Below are 18,477 nucleotides of genomic sequence, written 5' to 3'. Positions count from 1 at the left end.
GTGCATAGAAACTACGCATAGACCTAGCTCATGATGCCACTGTTGGGGAACGTAGCAGAAATTCAAAATTTCTACGCATCACCAAGATCAATCTATGGAGTAATCTAGCAACGAGGGAAGGAGAGTGCATCTACATACCCTTGTAGATCGCTAAGCGGAAGCGTTCAAGTGAACAGGGTTGATGGAGTCGTACTCGTCGTGATCCAAATCACCGGAGATCCTAGTGCCGAACGGACGGCACCTCCGTGTTCAACACATGTACAACCCGGTGACGTCTCCTACGCCTTGATCCAGCAAGGGGAGAAGGAGAGGTTGGGGAAGACTCCATCCAGCAGCAGCACGACGGCGTGGTGGTGGTGGAGGAGCGTGGTACTCCATCAGGGCTTCGCCAAGCACCGCAAGAGACGAGGAGGGAGAGGGGTAGGGCTGCGCCAAGAAGGAGATGTTCTCGTGTGTATGGCAGCCCAAAACCTCAAGTATATATAGGGGGAGGGGAAGGGCTGAGCCCCCACCTAGGTTTCCACCCCTAGGGGAGGCGGCCAGCCCTAGATCCCATCTAGGGGGGCGGCCAAGGGGGGGAGAGGGAGGGCGCACCACTAGGTGGGCCTTAGGCCCACGTGAGCCTAGGGTTTCCCCCTTTTCCCTTCTCTCTTCGCCTTGGGCCCTGGTGGGGGGTGCACCAGCCCACATGGGGCTGATCCCCTCTCACACTTGGCCCACACAACCCTCTGGGCAGGTAGCCCCACCTGGTGGACCCCTGGGACCCTCCCGGTGGTCCCGGTACATTACCGATAGCACCCAAAACTTTTCCGGTGACCAAAACAGGACTTCCCATATATAAATCTTTACCTCCGGACCATTCCAGAACTCCTCGTGATGTCCGAGATCTCATCCGGGACTTCGAACAACATTCGGTAACCGCGTACATACTTTCCCTATAACCCTAGCGTCATCGAACCTTAAGTGTGTAGACCCTACGGGCTCGGGAGTCATGCAGACATGGCCGAGACAACTCTGCGGTCAATAACCAACAGCGGGATCTGGATACCCATGTTGGCTCCCACATGCTCCACGATGATCTCATCGGATGAACCACGATGTCAAGGATTCAATCAATCCCGTATACAATTCCCTTTGTCCATCGGTACAATACTTGCCCGAGATTCGATCGTCGGTATCCCGATACCTTGTTCAATCTCGTTACCGGCAAGTCTCTTTACTCGTTCCGTAACACATCATCCCGTGATCAACTCCTTGATCACATTGTGCACATTATGATGATGTCCTACCGAGTGGGCCCAGAAATACCTCTCCGTTTACATGGAGTGACAAATCCCAGTCTCGATTCGTGCCAACCCAACAGACACTTTCGGAGATACCTGTAGTGTACCTTTATAGCCACCCAGTTACGTTGTGACGTTTGGCACACCCAAAGCACTCCGACGGTATCTGGGAGTTGCACAATCTCATGGTCTAAGGAAATGATACTTGACATTAAAAAAGCTTTAGCAAACGAACTACACGATCTTTGTGCTAGGCTTAGGATTTGGTCTTGTCCATCACATCATTCTCCTAATGATGTGATCCCGTTATCAACGACATCCAATGTCCATGGTCAGGAAACCGTAACCATCTATTGATCAACGAGCTAGTCAACTAGAGGCTTACTAGGGACATGGTGTTGTCTATGTATCCACACATGTATCTGAGTTTCCTATCAATACAATTCTAGCATGGATAATAAATGATTATCATGAACAATGAAATATAATAATAATAACTAATTTATTATTGCCTCTAGGGCATATTTCCAACAATACCAACAAGTGCACGGTGCTGCTTGTATTCTGTACTCCTAGCAACCCTATTGCATTGGAGTTAATGGTCGACGGATCATCCTTAGACTATTGGATAAGGAATCACCATTCTAACATTGATCATGCTACCTAAGCCCATATTTCAGGTGCACCTTTCAACCAATCTTTAACTGTGCATGTTTTCCTCGAGCATACCTCATTACATCATTTGTTCTGACAAATGTTGTCTCCTTGTTCGCATAATTGTGGAAATCCACCTTTTTGGAAATCTCGAGGATTGCCGCTGACTGCATTAGCTACCCCCTCATCCTCTCCTTATTTTAAATGATGAACTCTTGTGTCGGAACTCGCTCCCATAGTTCAATTCCCGAGAATCTTACATTGTCATCTCATCAATTTGTGTTGCACCTTTTCTTCTTAGGTATCCTAAGTCTGAGGTATCCTGACACCAATCAGATCTGAATCTCGATCAGATATGATGGTTGGAACATATTCCCAAGAGTTATAACATTGGTCTTTAACCCAATAAGGTGATGTCATCCTAGCACACCTGGTCAGAGGACCTATTATTGTCAGTTTCCTATTTAGCAAGGTTAAACATTCTCCCATGAGGAAACCGTAAGACTTATTCTATATGTTGTTCCTGATGAATCCTTTATGTAACCAAGTTCGATCCTTGCTTGAAGACCATGTCAATGCTATCTCGAAGCATGCCTGTGGTACTCCAATTTTCAATAAGAACATTTGAACCACAATGCTAAACTTTTCTTTATCAATTATCCAAACACCGCTGTATGGGTAATGTCATGAAATTTCTCTCCCCTTACCTAGAGAGTTTTCTACATTATATCCTGCCATGGATATCATGCTCTGCTTGTCCTTGGGAAGAATATACCCTTGAAATATGTGTTTAAACACATTTTCCTTTCCATTGTTCTGTTTAATTCGATAATCACATTTTCCTTTACATTGTTTTGTTTAACCTTTCTTGTGGTCTATATGATCTAAGCAGTAATATTCTCCTGCTTACGTAAACTCCTCGGTGTACAACTCTGTCAGCAAGACCCTGTTACTATTGTTGATGACATTTCGATAACCACCGATGGATGAGAACTTTTCCTATAGGTCCGCCTCGTTTCAACGAGCAGGAAAATGGTTCTCTTCGTCCCTCGCCCTTGGTACCAACGTTGTTGCCAACATAACTGACAGTCTCTTCTCTGACATGCCGGGCTATCATGATGCCTTGCTATCATGACCGTGCAAGATGTCAGTGCCCTCCTACTTTAACCTCATGGTGGTCCCATAACCCATAGTTCCACAAGATCGAAACCTAACTCTCATGTACATCCCTGTTTCGAAGTTATCCCTTGCGCTTCGTTTTGTATGTAATTTGCGAGCCACCTTCCTAGTGATCAATTCTGGTATCGGACACAATACTTATTCCCGTTGCTCTGAACCCCTTTCACACTTTGTTTCAGGCAATGAACTATTGCTTATCCGCTTGAAACTTCTTATTGAATCGTCTTACTTTGCTCTCGATGTGTTTCATTTGTTCAACTCGAGAGATAATCATATGTTCATTCTTGGAATGCCCCCAGATGATTCTCCCTTATAACATCCTATCGTTGTAGGGCTGCCCCTTACCTATTCTTAAGTATGATGGAGTTCCCAAAAGAAAGGACGACAACTTCATCATGATGCATTGGAATAAAGAATTGAAGACATCAACTGAAGGGATTAACTTCTTCGAGAAGATTCGTTAGCATATCGTAACCAGAACTGTCCCCCTTACTCCCCTCTTAAATCTCGGGACGAGATTTCTTGTAGTGGAGGAGAATTGCGACGCCCGAATATTTAAGCTACAGTGAACCCCGCTAATGTTGCCACGTCACCTTGATTACTGTTGGTAAACTCACGTTAGATTGAAGCGGTTCGAATTCAAAAATTCAAAATCAGGCTAACGAAAGTTTTCAAACATTGAAACAAAATGTTCAGAGTGTGCAGTTAAATGCCTAGGTAATTATAGTGCAGCAAACACCATTTTAGAAAATGCCTAAATACATTAAAATGAAATAAAACAGAAAATAAATAAATAAAATGAAAAGAACCAAAAAAGAGAGGGAAGAACCCCCCGCTGGGCCAAGTGGCCCAGCTGGCCTCCGTCGTCCGAGTGGGCCGGCCCAACCGCGACCATATCCCCCTGGACCCCGAAACCCTAAACCGTCGCCCCCCCCCCCCACTTCCCCCGCACGATTCCCCCTCACTCCCCACTCCTCTCCCCTCCCAATCCGATCTGGATCGGGCCGAACCCAGCGCCCCAACGCCAACCGCCGTCGCCGGGGGCGTCCCCAACTCCACGCCAGGCATCCCCACCCGAGCCGGCGCCTCCATCGCTCGACGCTGTCGCCCGTCTCCCTCCTCCCCGGAGGCCCTCTTGCCGCGACGCCCTCGCCTCTGCGTCGACCTCGGCGAACGCCGCCGGCGTCGCGCCATTCGCCACCGTCCTCCTCATCCCGCTGCCCACCGGCCACCCTGAGCCCACTGCCAAAACCCTATGGTCCCCGTGAGCACCCCCTCTCCCCCTCTCTCCCTCGCGCGCCCGCGGCCTCCTTCCCGCGGCTTCGCTGGCCACCGTTGCGTCCGGTGCTCGCCTCGCCCACTCAGCTGCTCGCTCCTGCCGCGCCCCTGCCGCCCGCGTCCGCCTGCCTCCTCTGCCGCTGCGCTGCTCGCCCACAGCTTCGCCACGCCCGCGTCGCGTCCCTGTACTCCTCCCTAGCTGCATGCACGCACCGCCTCTGTCCTGCTCGAGCCCGCCTCCGCCAGCCGATTCTGCCCCTGCCCTACGCTCCCCTGTCGTGGCTCCCACCGGGCCACAGTCGCTATTGCGACGTCTCCGGCCGTCGCTGCTGCCTCTCTGTTGCTCCCTGCCGCCCCCGCCCTGCCTACCGGACCACACCGCCGCCTGCACGCTACTTCCGGCGCCCCACTGTCCGTCGTTGTCGCCATTTCGCCGAACCGCTCCGACCGCTGTCGAGGTCGGCGCCCTCCTGGTGGCCTCGGGCCTGCACGCCCGGCGCCTGTAACCGCGCTCGGGTGCATGCGCCCAGAACCGCAAGCCCAGCACCCGATTGGCCCCCCGGGGCCTATGACAAGGGGGCCCCACGCCCCTGGAACGATTTAAAAAAAGAGAAAAAAAGAATTAAAAAAATGTATGATAATAAAAATTAATTAATTAATTAACTTAATTAATCATGTTTAATTAAACTAATTAAACATTAGTTACCTAATTAACCTAATTAGCTAATTAACTAATTAAGTAGTCACTTACTAGTGGGGCCTACCCCTAATTAATCCTTGTTAGGTTAATTAAAATTGGTTAATTAATATGTGTCGCTGACAGGTGGGACCCACCTGTTAGGTTGACCAGGTCAATGGTCAACGTTGACTGCTGACATCATGCTGACGTCTGCGTGCACTGTTCTGGATAATGTTGATTTAAAATAATTAAATAAATCCTAAAAATGATTTAAATCTTTTAAAATTAATATAAAATAAACCGTAGCTCGGATGGAAAAACTTTGTACATGAAAGTTGCTCAGAACGACGAGACAAATCTGGATATGTAGCCCGTTTGTCCGCCACGCATCCCTAGCATAGCGAACACGCAACTTTCCCCCTGCGGTTCATCTGTCCGAAAACGCAAAACACCGGGGATATTTTCCCGGATGTTTCCCTCCTTCACTGGTACCACCTCATACCGCGTTAGGGCACCCCTAGCACCGCTACTTGTCATGTCATGCATTGCTATGCATCTGTTTGCTTAATATTTATTGTTTCTTCCCCCTCTTCTCTTGCTAGACACCGAGGCCGACGCCGCTGCTACCCAGTACGGCTACGGTGTTGACAACCCCTCTCTCTTGCCAGAGCAACCAGGCAAGCCCCCCCTTAATCACCATATATCGCCTACTCTCCTCTATACTGCTTGCATTAGAGTAGTTTAGCGTGTTGCTGCTTTCCGTTAATCCTATTCCAATGCATAGTCCATTGTTGCTACAGCTGTTGTTACCTTTACCTGCAATCCTAAATGCTTAGTATAGGATGCTAGTATTCCATCAGTGGCCCTACATTCTTGTCCGTCTGCCATGCTATACTATCGAGTCGTGATCACTTGGGAGGTGATCACAGGTATATACCTTATATGTGATACATGTGGTGACTAAAGTCGGGTCGGCTCGTAGAGTACCCGCAAGTGATTCCGATGTGGGGGCTGAAGGGGCAGGTGGTTCCACCCAGGTAGTGGTGGGCCTGGGTTTCCGACGGCCCCTGACTGATACTTTGAGGCGGAGCGACAGGGCAGGCGGAGACCACCTAGGAGAGAGGTGGGCCTGGCCCTGGTCGGCGTTCGCGGTTACTTCAAAATAACACGCTTAACAAGATCTGGGTATTTGATCTGAGTCTAGCTACTGGCCTATACGCACTAACCAACTACGTGGGAACAGTTATGGGCACTCGACGTCGTGGTATCAGCCGAAGCCTTCGTGACGTCAGCGACTAAGCGGCGCGCGCCGGGTTGGACTGGAATGCCTGCTCTTGTATAAGGGAGGCTAGGTCTGCTCACCAGCCGTGTACGCAACATGCAGGTGTGCAATGGGCGATGGGCCCAGACCCCTGCGCCATAGGATTTAGACCGGCGTGCTGACCTCTCTGTTGTGCCTAGGTAGGGCTGCGACGTGTTGATCTTCCGAGGCCGGGCATGACCCAGACAAGTGTGTCCGGACAAAGGGGATCGAGCGTGTTGGGAAATGTGGTGCACCCCTGCAGGGAAGTTAATCTATTCGAATAGCCATGATCTTCGGTAACAGGATGACTTGGAGATGTACCTTGACCTTATGACAACTAGAACCGGATACTTAATAAAACACACCCTTCCAAGTGCCAGATACAACCGGTGATCGCTCTCTCACAGGGCGACGAGGGGAGGATCATCGGTTAGGATTATGCTATGTGATGTTACTTGGTGAACTTACCATCTACTCTCTTCTTCTGCTGCAAGATGGAGGTTGCCAGAAGCATAGTCTTCGAAAGGACTAGCTATCCCCCTGTTATTCCGGCATTCTGTAGTTCAGTCCACATATGATACCCCCTTTTCCATTTGATACCAATGCATACATATGTAGTGTAGCTCCTTGCTTGCGAGTACTTTGGATGAGTAGTCACGGTTGCTTTGCTCCCCCTTTCCCCCCTTTTCTATACTCGATGGCTGCGACCAGACGATGGAGCCCAGGAGCCAGACGCCACTGTCGATGACGACTACTACTACTCGGGAGGTGCCTACTACTACGTGCAGCCCGCTGACGATGACCAGGAGTAGTTTAGGAGGATCCCAGGCAGGAGGCCTGCGCCTCTTTCGATCTGTATCCCAGTTTGTGCTAGCCTTCTTAAGGCAAACTTGTTTAACTTATGTCTGTACTCAGATATTATTGCTTCTGCTGACTCTTGTGTCTTCGAGCTTATGTATTCGAGCCCTCGAGGCCCCTCGCTTGTAATGTAAAGCTTCTATTATTTTAATTTGTATCTAGAGTTGTGTTGTGATATCTTCCCGTGAGTCCTTGATCTTGATCGTACACATTTGTGTGCATGATGATACATCTCTGTCGTATATACTTTTCCAAACACTTTTGCCCTTGGTTTGGACTCTAACTTGCATGATTTGAATGGAACTAACCCAGACTGACGTTGTTTTCAGTAGAATTACCATGGTGTTATTTATGTGCAGAAACAAAAGTTCTCGGAATGACCTGAAACTTCACGGAGCAACTTTTTGGAAAATATAAAAATACCTACAAAAGATGAAGGCCAGGGGGCCCACCACCTGTCCATGAGGGTGGGGGCACGCCCCCCTACCTCGTGGGCCCCCTGGAGCTCCTACGACTCCAACTCCAACTCTATATATTGTGTTTCGGGGACAAAAAATTCAGAGAGAAGGATTCATCACGTTTTACGATACGGAGCCGCCGCCAAGCCCTAACACCTCTCGGGAGGGCTGATCTGGAGTCCGTTCGGGGCTCTGGAGAGGGGAATCCGTTGCCATTGTCATCATCAACCATCCTCCATCTCCAATTTCATGATGCTCACCGCCGTGCGTGAGTAATTCCATTGTAGGCTTGCTGGACAGTGATGGGTTGGATGGGATCTATCATGTAGTCGAGTTAGTTTTGTTAGGGTTTGATCCCTAGTATCCACTATGTTCTGAGATTGATGTTGCTATGACTTTGCTATGCTTAATGCTTGTCACTAGGGCCCAAGTGCCATGATTTCAGATCTGAACCTATTATGTTTTCATCAATATATGAGAGTTCTAGATCCTATCTTGCAAGTCTATAGGCACCTATTATGTGTTATGATCCGTTAACCCCGAAGTGACAATAATCGGGATACTTACCGGTGATGACCGCAGTTTGAGGAGTTCATGTATTCACTATGTGTTAATGCTTTGTTCCGGTACTCTATTAAAAGGATGCCTTAATATCCCTTAGTTTTTGTAAGGACCCCGCTGCCACGGGAGGGTAGGACAAAAGATGTCATGCAAGTTCTTTTTCATAAGCACGTATGACTATATTCGGAATACATGCCTACATTATATCAATGAACTGGAGCTAGCTCTGTGTCACCCTAGGTTATGACTGTTACATGATGAACCGCATCCGGCATAATTCTCCATCACTGATCCATTGCCTACGAGCTTTCCATATATTGTTCTTCACTTATTTACTTTTCCGTTGCTATTGCTATCATCACTACAAAATACCAAAAACATTACTTTTGTTACGGTTACCTTTTGCTACCGTTACCACTACTATAATATTACTTTGCTACTAAACACTTTGCTGCAGATATTAAGTTGTCCAGGTGTGGTTGAATTGACAACTCAGCTGCTAATACTTGAGAATATTCTTTGGCCCCCCTTGTGTCGAATCAATAAATTCGGGTTGAATACTTCACCCTCGAAAATTGTTGCGACCCCCTATACTTGTGGGTTATCAAGACTATTTTCTGGTGCCGTTGCCGGGGAGCATAGCTCTATTCTTTGAGTCACTTGGGATTTATATCTTCTTATCATTATGAAGAACTTGAGAGATCCAAAAACCAAGATCTATCCCTCAACTACGAGGGGAGGTAAGGAACTGCCATCTAGCTCCGCACTTGATTCACCTTCAGTTATGAGTAAGCTTGCGACACCTAAACCTGCTTCTGTTATTCATTCTGATATGTCGCATGTTATTGATGATACCACTTCTGCTATACATGATACTTATGATGAAACTACTTCTATGCTTGATACTACTGTGCCACTTGGTGAATTTCTTGATGAACAACTTGCTAGGGCTAGAGAGAATGAGAATATCGAATCTGATAATACTGATGAAATTGATGATGAAGACTTGCCTGTTATTCCCGAGGGTTATGTTTTTTATAAAGAAGCTTCTTTAGCTATTTTAGCTTGCAAAGATAGATATGAACTTAAGAGGTTACTAGCTAAATGGAATCAGCAATCTCTAAATGCTAGAATGAAACCTGACCCTGCTTTTGCTACTTCACCTATTTGTGTTACCGATAAGGATTATGAATTCTCTGTTGATCCTGATATAATTACTTTGGTTGAATCTGATCCTTTTCATGGCTATGAATCTGAAACTGTTGTGGCACATCTTACTAAATTAAATGATATTGCCACCCTGTTCACTAAAGATGAGATAACTCTCTACTTTTATATCCTTAAAATATTTCCGTTCTCATTAAAGGGTGATGCTAAGATATGGTTTAATTCTCTTGATCCTGGTTGTGTGCGTAGTCCCAGGATATGATTTATTACTTTTCAGCTAAATATTTCCCTGCTCATAAGAAACAAGCTGCTTTAAGGGATATATATAATTTTGTGCAAATTGAAGAAGAGAGTCTCCCACAAGCTTGGGGGAGGCTTCTCAAGTTACTTAATGCTTTGCCTGATCATCCTCTTAAGAAAAATGAAATACTTAATATCTTTTATAATGGACTAACCGATGCTTCCAGAGATTACCTGGATAGTTGTGTTGGTTCTGTTTTTAGGGAAAGAACACCGGATGAAGCTGAAATTCTATTGAATAATATGCTGACAAATGAAAATAATTGGACACCTCCTGAGCCAGTTCCTGAGCCTATTCCTAAACCAACTCCGAAGAAAAGGGGTATTCTATTTCTCAGTCCTGAAGATATGCAAGAGGCAAAGACATCTATGAAAGAAAAAGGTATTAAAGCTGAAGATGTTAAAAATTTACCTCCTATTGAAGAAATACATGGTCTTAATTTACCGCCTGATGAAGAAACATATGATCTTCATCCATCACATATTGAAGAAACTCATGGTCTTGATAACCCGACACAGGTAGTAAAGGTAAATTCTCTCTATAGATATGATAAAACTGAAATCCCATTTACTAAATTTGCTAGCCCATGCTTAGATGAGTTTGATAAATTTATGGCTAAGCAAGATGATTTTAATGCTTATTTTGGTAGACAATTGAAATACAATTCAAATATGCTTGAACACTTGGGTGATTATATGGCTAATGTCAAAGGTGAACTTAAACTTATTAGTAAACATGCTTCTATGGTTACCACTCAAGTAGAACAAGTACTTAAATCTCAAAATGATTTGCTCAATGAATTGAATAGTAAGAATAATGATAATGTTGTTAGAGTTATGACTAGAGGTGGTAAAATGACTCAGGAACCTTTGTATCGTAAAGGCCACACTAAGAGAATTGAGCAAGATTCTCAGAGAAATAATGTAGATGCACCTAGTCCTTCTAATAGGAAGAAAAAGAAAAATGATAGGACTTTGCATGCTTCTAGTGAACCTATTACTGAAACACCTGAGAATCCAAATGATATTTCTATTTCTAATGCTGAAACACAATCTGGTAATGAACCTGAAACTAGTGATAATGTTAATAATAATGTTCATGAAACCTAGTGATGATAATGATATAGAAATTGAACCTGCTATTGATCTTGATAACCCACAATTAAAGAACCAACGTTATGATAAGAAAGATTTTGTTGCTAGGAAACATGGTAAAGAAAGAGAGCCATGGGTTCAGAAACCCATGCCTTTTCCTCCCAAACCATCCAAGAAAAAGGATGATGAGGATTTTGAGCGCTTTGCTGAAATGATTAGACCTATGTTTTTGCATATGCAATTAACTGATATGCTCGAAATGAATCCTTATGCTAAGTATATGAAAGGTATTGTTACAAATAAAAGAAAGATACCGGAAGCTGAAATTTCCACCATGCTTGCTAACTATACTTTTGAGGGTGGAATACCAAAGAAACTTGGAGATCCAGGAGTACCCACTATACCATGCTCCATTAAAAGAAACTATGTTAAAACTGCTTTATGTGATCTTGGAGCCGGTGTTAGTGTTATGCCTCTCTCTTTATATCGTAGACTTGATTTGAATAAGTTGACACCTACTGAAATATCTTTGCAAATGGCTGATAAATCAATTGCTATACTTGTCGGTATTTGTGAGGATGTGCCTGTTGTAGTTGCAAACGTTACCATTTTAACGGACTTTGTTATTCTTGACATTCCCGAGGACGATAGTATGTCTATTATTCTTGGAAGACCCTTTTTGAATACTACAGGGGCTGTTATTGATTGCACTAAAGGCAATGTCAGTTTTCATGTTAATGGTAATGAGCATACGATACACTTGCCGAGTAAACAACCTCAAGTTCATAGTATCAACTCTATTGGAAAAATTCCATCGATTATATTTGGAGGTTTTGAATTTCCTCTTCCTACTGTCAAGAAGAAATATGATATTATTATTATTGGGGATGTGCATATCTCCGCTGAGGTAACATAGTGTTATTCGAAATTTCTCCGGTTCCATGTTATTGGGAATGAGTTCGTTAACAAGACTTGATCAACCTTGTTAGTGCATTCGTTTTGATGAGCATGAGATGGATGAAACTAGAAGGCACAACCTTCTGTACCCTCCTTTTACTTTCTGTTATTTATATTAAATAAAATAAAAATAGTATTTTTTGTCTGTTATCTGATTATCCGTGCAATATAAAAATACCCCGAAAATAAGAGTTCTCCAAATGCACTGAAATTTAAATATGATTTTTTCTGGAATATTTGAGAATATTTGGCACTAAGAACACAGCAGGGGGTCATCCACCTGGCCACGAGGGTGGAGGGTGCGCCCTACCCCCTGGGCGCGCCCCCTGCCTCGTGGGCCCACGGTGGCCCTCCTCCACTTATCCTTTCACCCACACACTCCTTCTTCCTCCCACAAACACAAACAACCAGCTCAAACCCGAGTCCAAGCTCGTTTTGCTGCCATTTTCGATCTCCTTGCTCAAAGCACCTCTCACAAAACTGCTTGGGGAGATTGTTCCTTGGTATGTGACTCCTCCATTGGTCCAATTAGTTTTTGTTCTAGTGCTTTATTCATTGCAAATTTTTGCTGCCTAGGTGACCATGTTCTTGAGCTTGCATGTCAAATTTATATGGTTCCAAGTAGTTTTGATGCATGATATAGACTCTAGGCACTTGTAGGAGTAGTTGCTATCAACATTACTGAGTTTGGTTTACTTTTATTTTGAAGTTACTAAAAATTTCAGAATTTTTCAGAAAATGATGAAGAGACTTTTGAGGGGATCATTGAGCCAAAGCTTGAAGGAAAAGGCACAGAAGCCTAAATATAATCCGCCTCACATCACGGAGGTTCAGTCGTGTGAATGGCCTTCCGATGATTTCTTGAGAGCAGCCGGGATTTATGAAGATTTTTATGAATTGGCTAAGAATGTCGGCCTCACCGCTTTCCTCCACGACCAACGCGATCAGTATCTCTTACTCACAAATACCTTTGTGCAAAACTTTCATTTCCATTCTAGGAGCTCACCACCTACGGTGGAGTTTCATTTATATGATGAGCATAAGGAGATGTCACTTTATGATTTTTGTCGGGTTTGTTTAGTCCCTTTCGAGGGCAATACAGAGGAACCACATCGCAAGGATGTGGATGGGTTTATTGATACTATCACTGTAGGGGAAACAAGGGAGGTTTCCGATGCACGAATCACTAGCATACATTTTCCTATTTTACGATATTTCGCATTATTTGCTAGTCGATGTTTAATTGGTCGTGGAAACTGTGGAAACCTTAGTATCCCTGATATTATTATTTTTCTCCACGGTTTATTTGGTGATAACTCTGTTAGTATGGGCGGCATTATTGCTAAACGGTTAAGTCTGAACCGTACAAAGGGCCCCATTTTTGGAGGCATCTATGCTTCACGCCTAGCTGCACATTTTAACATACCTATTAGGCACTATGAGAAGGAAGAAAAAGTGTTGCCTCGTGTTTATTTAGATTATAAGAGTATGGTGGCACATGATTTCATTGTTAAGAATAGGGAAGGAGAGCTTAAATACAAATTGTTCTTTGATAAACATCATCCTGAGACTATTACCCTACTTGCTCCTTCTTTGTTTGATTTATCTGCAGGCCAGTACCTTGTTCCGTTAGTGGCTATTCACGCCTACCGGAACCCTGCACCAGCCATGGAGCCAGAGCCGGAACCACAAGTTGATCCTTCACGACAGTCTAACTACCAGTGGGATCCGGAGATGATTGCCAACCAATGGCAATCAAAGTCTTCTTCCTCTTCACAGTACGACCCCAACTATTATTATGGATACCCGCCTGGCCAGCCGTGGCCATACACCAACTTAGGCCAAAAGCCTAAGCTTGAGGGAGTACATATTTCCCACCGACATTATATTTATGTTCACACACTCATTGCTAGATGTCGGTGCTCATACTTTTTCATTTTATCATCCATGCTAGTTTATTTTCCTTTTATGCTTTCTTCTTGTGTGTTTAATAAACCTTAAGAAAAAAAATAGTTGTAGCTTCTAATTAGTTTACTTTCCATGCTTGTAGTAGTAATTAAAAAGAAAACCCAAAAAGATTTCCTGTTCTTCTTTTGCTTGTTGGGAGCTTTCCCGTGTAAATAGTTTTATTTCTTTTGTTTTCTTTGGGGGTCGATAGGAGAAGACCATGATTAAATTGTTGAAGTGGCTCTTATATGAATTATTGTTGATCTGGCAAAAGAGCCCATATTGCCTTGTCTTCTCCTGTTTATTGAATGCTTGCAGATTCCAGCTTAGTCCAATGCACGTGCACTATTATTATTCACATCATTCGGTCATGCAAGTGAAAGGCAATTATGACGATACATGATGGACTGACTCAGATGAGAAAAGCTGGTATGAACTCGACCTCTTTTGTTTTTGTAAATATGATTAGTTCATCGTTCCTGATTCAGCCTATTATGAATAAACATGTTTGCAATGACAATTAGAGATTGTAGTTGCTTATGTCATGCTTAATTAGCTAGGAGTTTATAATGGTTTACCTTGCGTGCCAACATGCTATTAAAATGGTTGTGATGTGGTATGATAGGGTGGTATCCTCTTTTGAACGATTCGAGTGGATTGACTTGGCACATGTTCACGCATGTAGTTGAAACAAAATCAACACAGCCTTCACGATATTTATGTTCATGGTGGATTATATCCTACTCATGCTTGCATTCGGTGTTGATTAATTTTAATGCATGTTCATGACTGTTGTCGCTCTCTAGCTGGTCGCTTCCCAGTCTTTTGCTAGAATTCACCTGTACTAAGCGGGAATACTGCTTGTGCATCCAACTCCATAAACCCCAAAGTTATTCCACATGAGTCCACCATACCTACCTACATACAATATCTACGTGTCGTTCCAAGTAAATTTGTATGTGCCAAACTCTAAACCTTCAAACAAATATCCTATTTTGTATGCTCGAATAGCTCATGTATCAACTAGGGTTTTCCGTATCTTCCATGGTAGGCGGGTTATTCTCAAGAGGAGTAGACTCCACTCCTCATTCACGAGAAAATGGCTGGTCACCGGGATGCCCAGTCACATGCTTTATGCAAATCAAATCAAAATAATTGCAAACAAAACTCCCCCTGTGTGACGACCTTGATTCAATCGTACACTAATCATACAAAATGTGTATGATCAAGATCAAGGACTCACAGGAAGATATCACAACACAACTCTAGACACAAATTAAAATAATACAAGCTTTATATTGCAGGCCAGGGGCCTCGAGGGATCAAATACATAAGAGTCAGCGGAAGCAACAATATATGAGTACAGACATGAGTTAAACAAGTTTGCCTTAAGAAGGCTAGCATAAAAGCAACAATGACCGAAAAGGCAAGGCCTCCTGCCTGGGAGCCTCCTAACTACTCCAAATCGTCAGCGGCCGTCATGTAGTAGTTGGCACCCTCGGGGTAGTAGTAATCATCAGCGGTGTCGTCTAGCTCCTGGACTCCGTCATCTGGTCGCAACAATCGGGTATAGGGGAAAAAGGGGTAGCAAAGCAACCGTGAGTACTCATCCAAAGTACTCGCAAGACTTACATCAGATCTAAACTAAGTATGCATCTGTATCAAAGGAAATGGGCCGTATCTGGGGACTAAACTGCAGAATGCCAGAAGAGAAGGGGAAAGCCAAGCCTATCGAAGACTAGCGCCTTCAAGCATCTTGCAGCATATAGAAGACTACAGATCAACATAATTTAAAGTAGTAGTAGTGTTATCAACCTCGGCCAGAGATTCTTTCTCGACTCCCTGCGAGAAAGCAATCCCAGAGCCATACTATCCATTTCTCATAACCATTTCTCATCTCAAGTATCCAGTTCTAGTTGTATCGATCGGGATACAACTCCAAGTGTCCGTTACCATAGGACAGGCTATCGATAGATGTTTTCTTCCCTGCAAGGTTGCACCAACTTACCCACCACGCTCGATTAACTCCGACCGGACACACCTTCCTGGGTCATGCCCGGTCTCAGCCAAACAATACGCCGCAACCCGACATAGGCTTAATAGAGAGGCCAGCACGCCGGACTAAACCTATGCCCCCAGGGGTCATGGGCCATCTCCCCGGGAACTCCTGCACGTTGCGTACGTGGCCGGTGAGCAGACCTAGCAACCTCCTTCAAAAAGGCAGGTGCTTACCAGTCCAACCCGGCGCGCGCCGCTCAGTCGTTGGCGTCTATTAAACTTCAGCTGATGCATACGACGTAGAACGCCCATACTATGCCCACGTGATGGTTAGTGCTATCAGGCCAGAGGCCCCTCGGATCAAATATCCAAATCGTAGTGGATTAGGAGCACGCGGTAACAAGCAGAGACTCACAAAAGATGTGACCCCGTTGCCCCGTCTCGAGTACTTGTGGCAAGGGCTAAGAATGCCCGGCCATGCCTCGTAAGTATCTCGCGAGCACCTTCCAGGTCAACCCGACTCCACATCACTCGCGGGTACCCCTCAGGGTCGACCCGCCTATCCAAGTAACAATTGTAAAGTCCAAGTATCCGTGTGTGCAAACATCAAGGGGAAAACTCGAGGAATCACCCCCCGGTAATTTCCACTTGATGTAATCATCAAGGTGAACATAAGAGGATCCACCCTCGAGGTTCACACTTGAGGGGTTGCACGACAGAGCCGTATCGGAAGTGATTAAGGAGGAAATCACCCTCGATGACCACGACCGATTAGCTACACTACAGAGGTCTCGTCAGGAGTGATGTAAGAGGTTCCACCCTCGGCACTCGATGGTAACTCTGCAGAGTCATACAACTAGGGGGTTCATGTGCGGTGACGGGTCCTGGACGTCGATCACGTTGATCGAGTCATCAATCATAAAGCAGGGCAACTGGGACAAGGTGGGGGTCACTGATGGATCTATAACCAACCTATACTAAGCAGTTTAGGATAAGCAGGTAAGGTAACAATAAGCAGGTAACAAAAACAGGCTATGCATCAGAGTAGGATCATACTGAAAATAGTAGCAGTTCTAATGCAAGCATGAGAGGGAAAGAAATGGGCGATATAGGAATGCTCAAGGGGGGTTTTCTTGCCTGGTTGCTTTGGCAAGGAGGGGTCGTCGTCGACGTAGTCGATCACAGGGGCAACATCGGTCTCGGGGTCTACCGGAGAGAAGAGGGGGAAGAAACAGTAAATACAGAGCAAACAATGCATCACAAGGCATAACATGACAATAGGCAGAGCTAGGGTTGTCCTAATGTAGTACTACACGTTGCAGACGGAGGGGGTAAACATCCGAGGATGAATTCCTGGTGTTAGACAAATCCTGGACAGATGAAAGAGAGAGGATGGTTCCGTGTTCAACATGCTAGGGGCATGTGACAGGTGAATGGACCGCGCATACGGATTCGTGGGATTTTTCTGAGCAACTTTCATATAGAAACCATTTTCATCGGAGTTACGATTTAATTTCTACGAATTTCTAAAGATTAAAGTATTTTCTGGAATTAATTAAATTAACAGAAAGGGAAATATGACATCATCATGATGCAATGCTGACATTAGCAGGTCGGCTGACAAGTCAAACCAGACAGGTGGTGCCCACATGTCAGCCACTGTAATTAACAGAGTTTATATTAAACTAAACTAAGGTTAAATAGCTACTGAGCCCCACATGTCAGTCTCTAATTAGTAACTAATTAGGTTTTAGATATTAAAACATTTTAATTAATTAATATAAGCGGTGGGGCCCACGTGTCAGTGGCACTGGCTGCCTGGTCATCAGTTGACTGGGTCAACCCAGTCAACTGGGACCCGCGGGGCCCACTGGCAGTGGCTGTGGGGTGACCCCAGGCCAGCCACATCGGCGGCCGGTGCTGGAGTGACTCCGGCGACCAAAACAATGGTGGCGCTACGGGGCTCTGTTTCGGGCGTGCGTGGGTGCGTTCAAACGGGCATCGAACGCCGCATCAATTGGTGGCCTTGGCCACAGCAGGGGAGGCCGGAATTGACGTCGGCAACAAGATGGAGCGGGCGGCCGTTATGGGTGAGCTCAGGTTCGTCGACACAGGGCTCGGGGAGGCTCGTGCGCGTGCTGGTTGGGCTCCTGGGAGCGCCAGGAACTCGACCGTGGGCTTGTGCGAGCGTGACGGTGGTTGTGGCCACGGCGGCGAGGTACAAAGCAGCGACCTGAGCTCGGGCACGACGACGAGCTAGCTACAACACGAGCTAGAGGAGATAGAGGGCAGAGGAGGGAGGCGGCTGACCTAGCGGCACGCACGATGGCCTTTGATGGTTTAGTAGCTGCAGGGGCGTCGGAGAGGAGGGAGATCGCCGGCGACCGAGGCAGAAGAGGCGGCTCGATCCGCATGGCACGGCGGCGACCGCGTCGGCCTCCTCTCCAGAATGAAGGAGAGGGACAGGGAGAGGCGGAGAGGGCGAGGGGATTCTGGGAGTGGGTGGAGGTAGGTGGGGAGGAGGTCGAGGCGTCGAGGGGAGGGGTCGACCTTATCCTCCTCGTCGACGGCGAGGTGGTTTGGCGGTGATGCGCGGGCGCGCGCCCTCGGTCGGTTGAATAGGGGGAGGGGAGAGCGACAGGGGAGGGGGAGTGGGCCACATGGCCTATTGGGCTGCCAGGTGGGCTGAGGCCCATGGGGGGGCGGTGGCCAGCTGGGCCAGTCGGCCTAGTTGAGGGGGGGGGGCTTTTCCTTTTCTCC

The sequence above is a fragment of the Triticum aestivum genome, chromosome 2A, assembly GCF_018294505.1.
Source record: "Triticum aestivum cultivar Chinese Spring chromosome 2A, IWGSC CS RefSeq v2.1, whole genome shotgun sequence".
In the NCBI taxonomy this organism is placed as follows: domain Eukaryota; kingdom Viridiplantae; phylum Streptophyta; class Magnoliopsida; order Poales; family Poaceae; genus Triticum; species Triticum aestivum.
The sequence above is the reverse complement of the archived record's forward strand: the minus strand, read 5'-3'. Positions refer to the sequence as shown.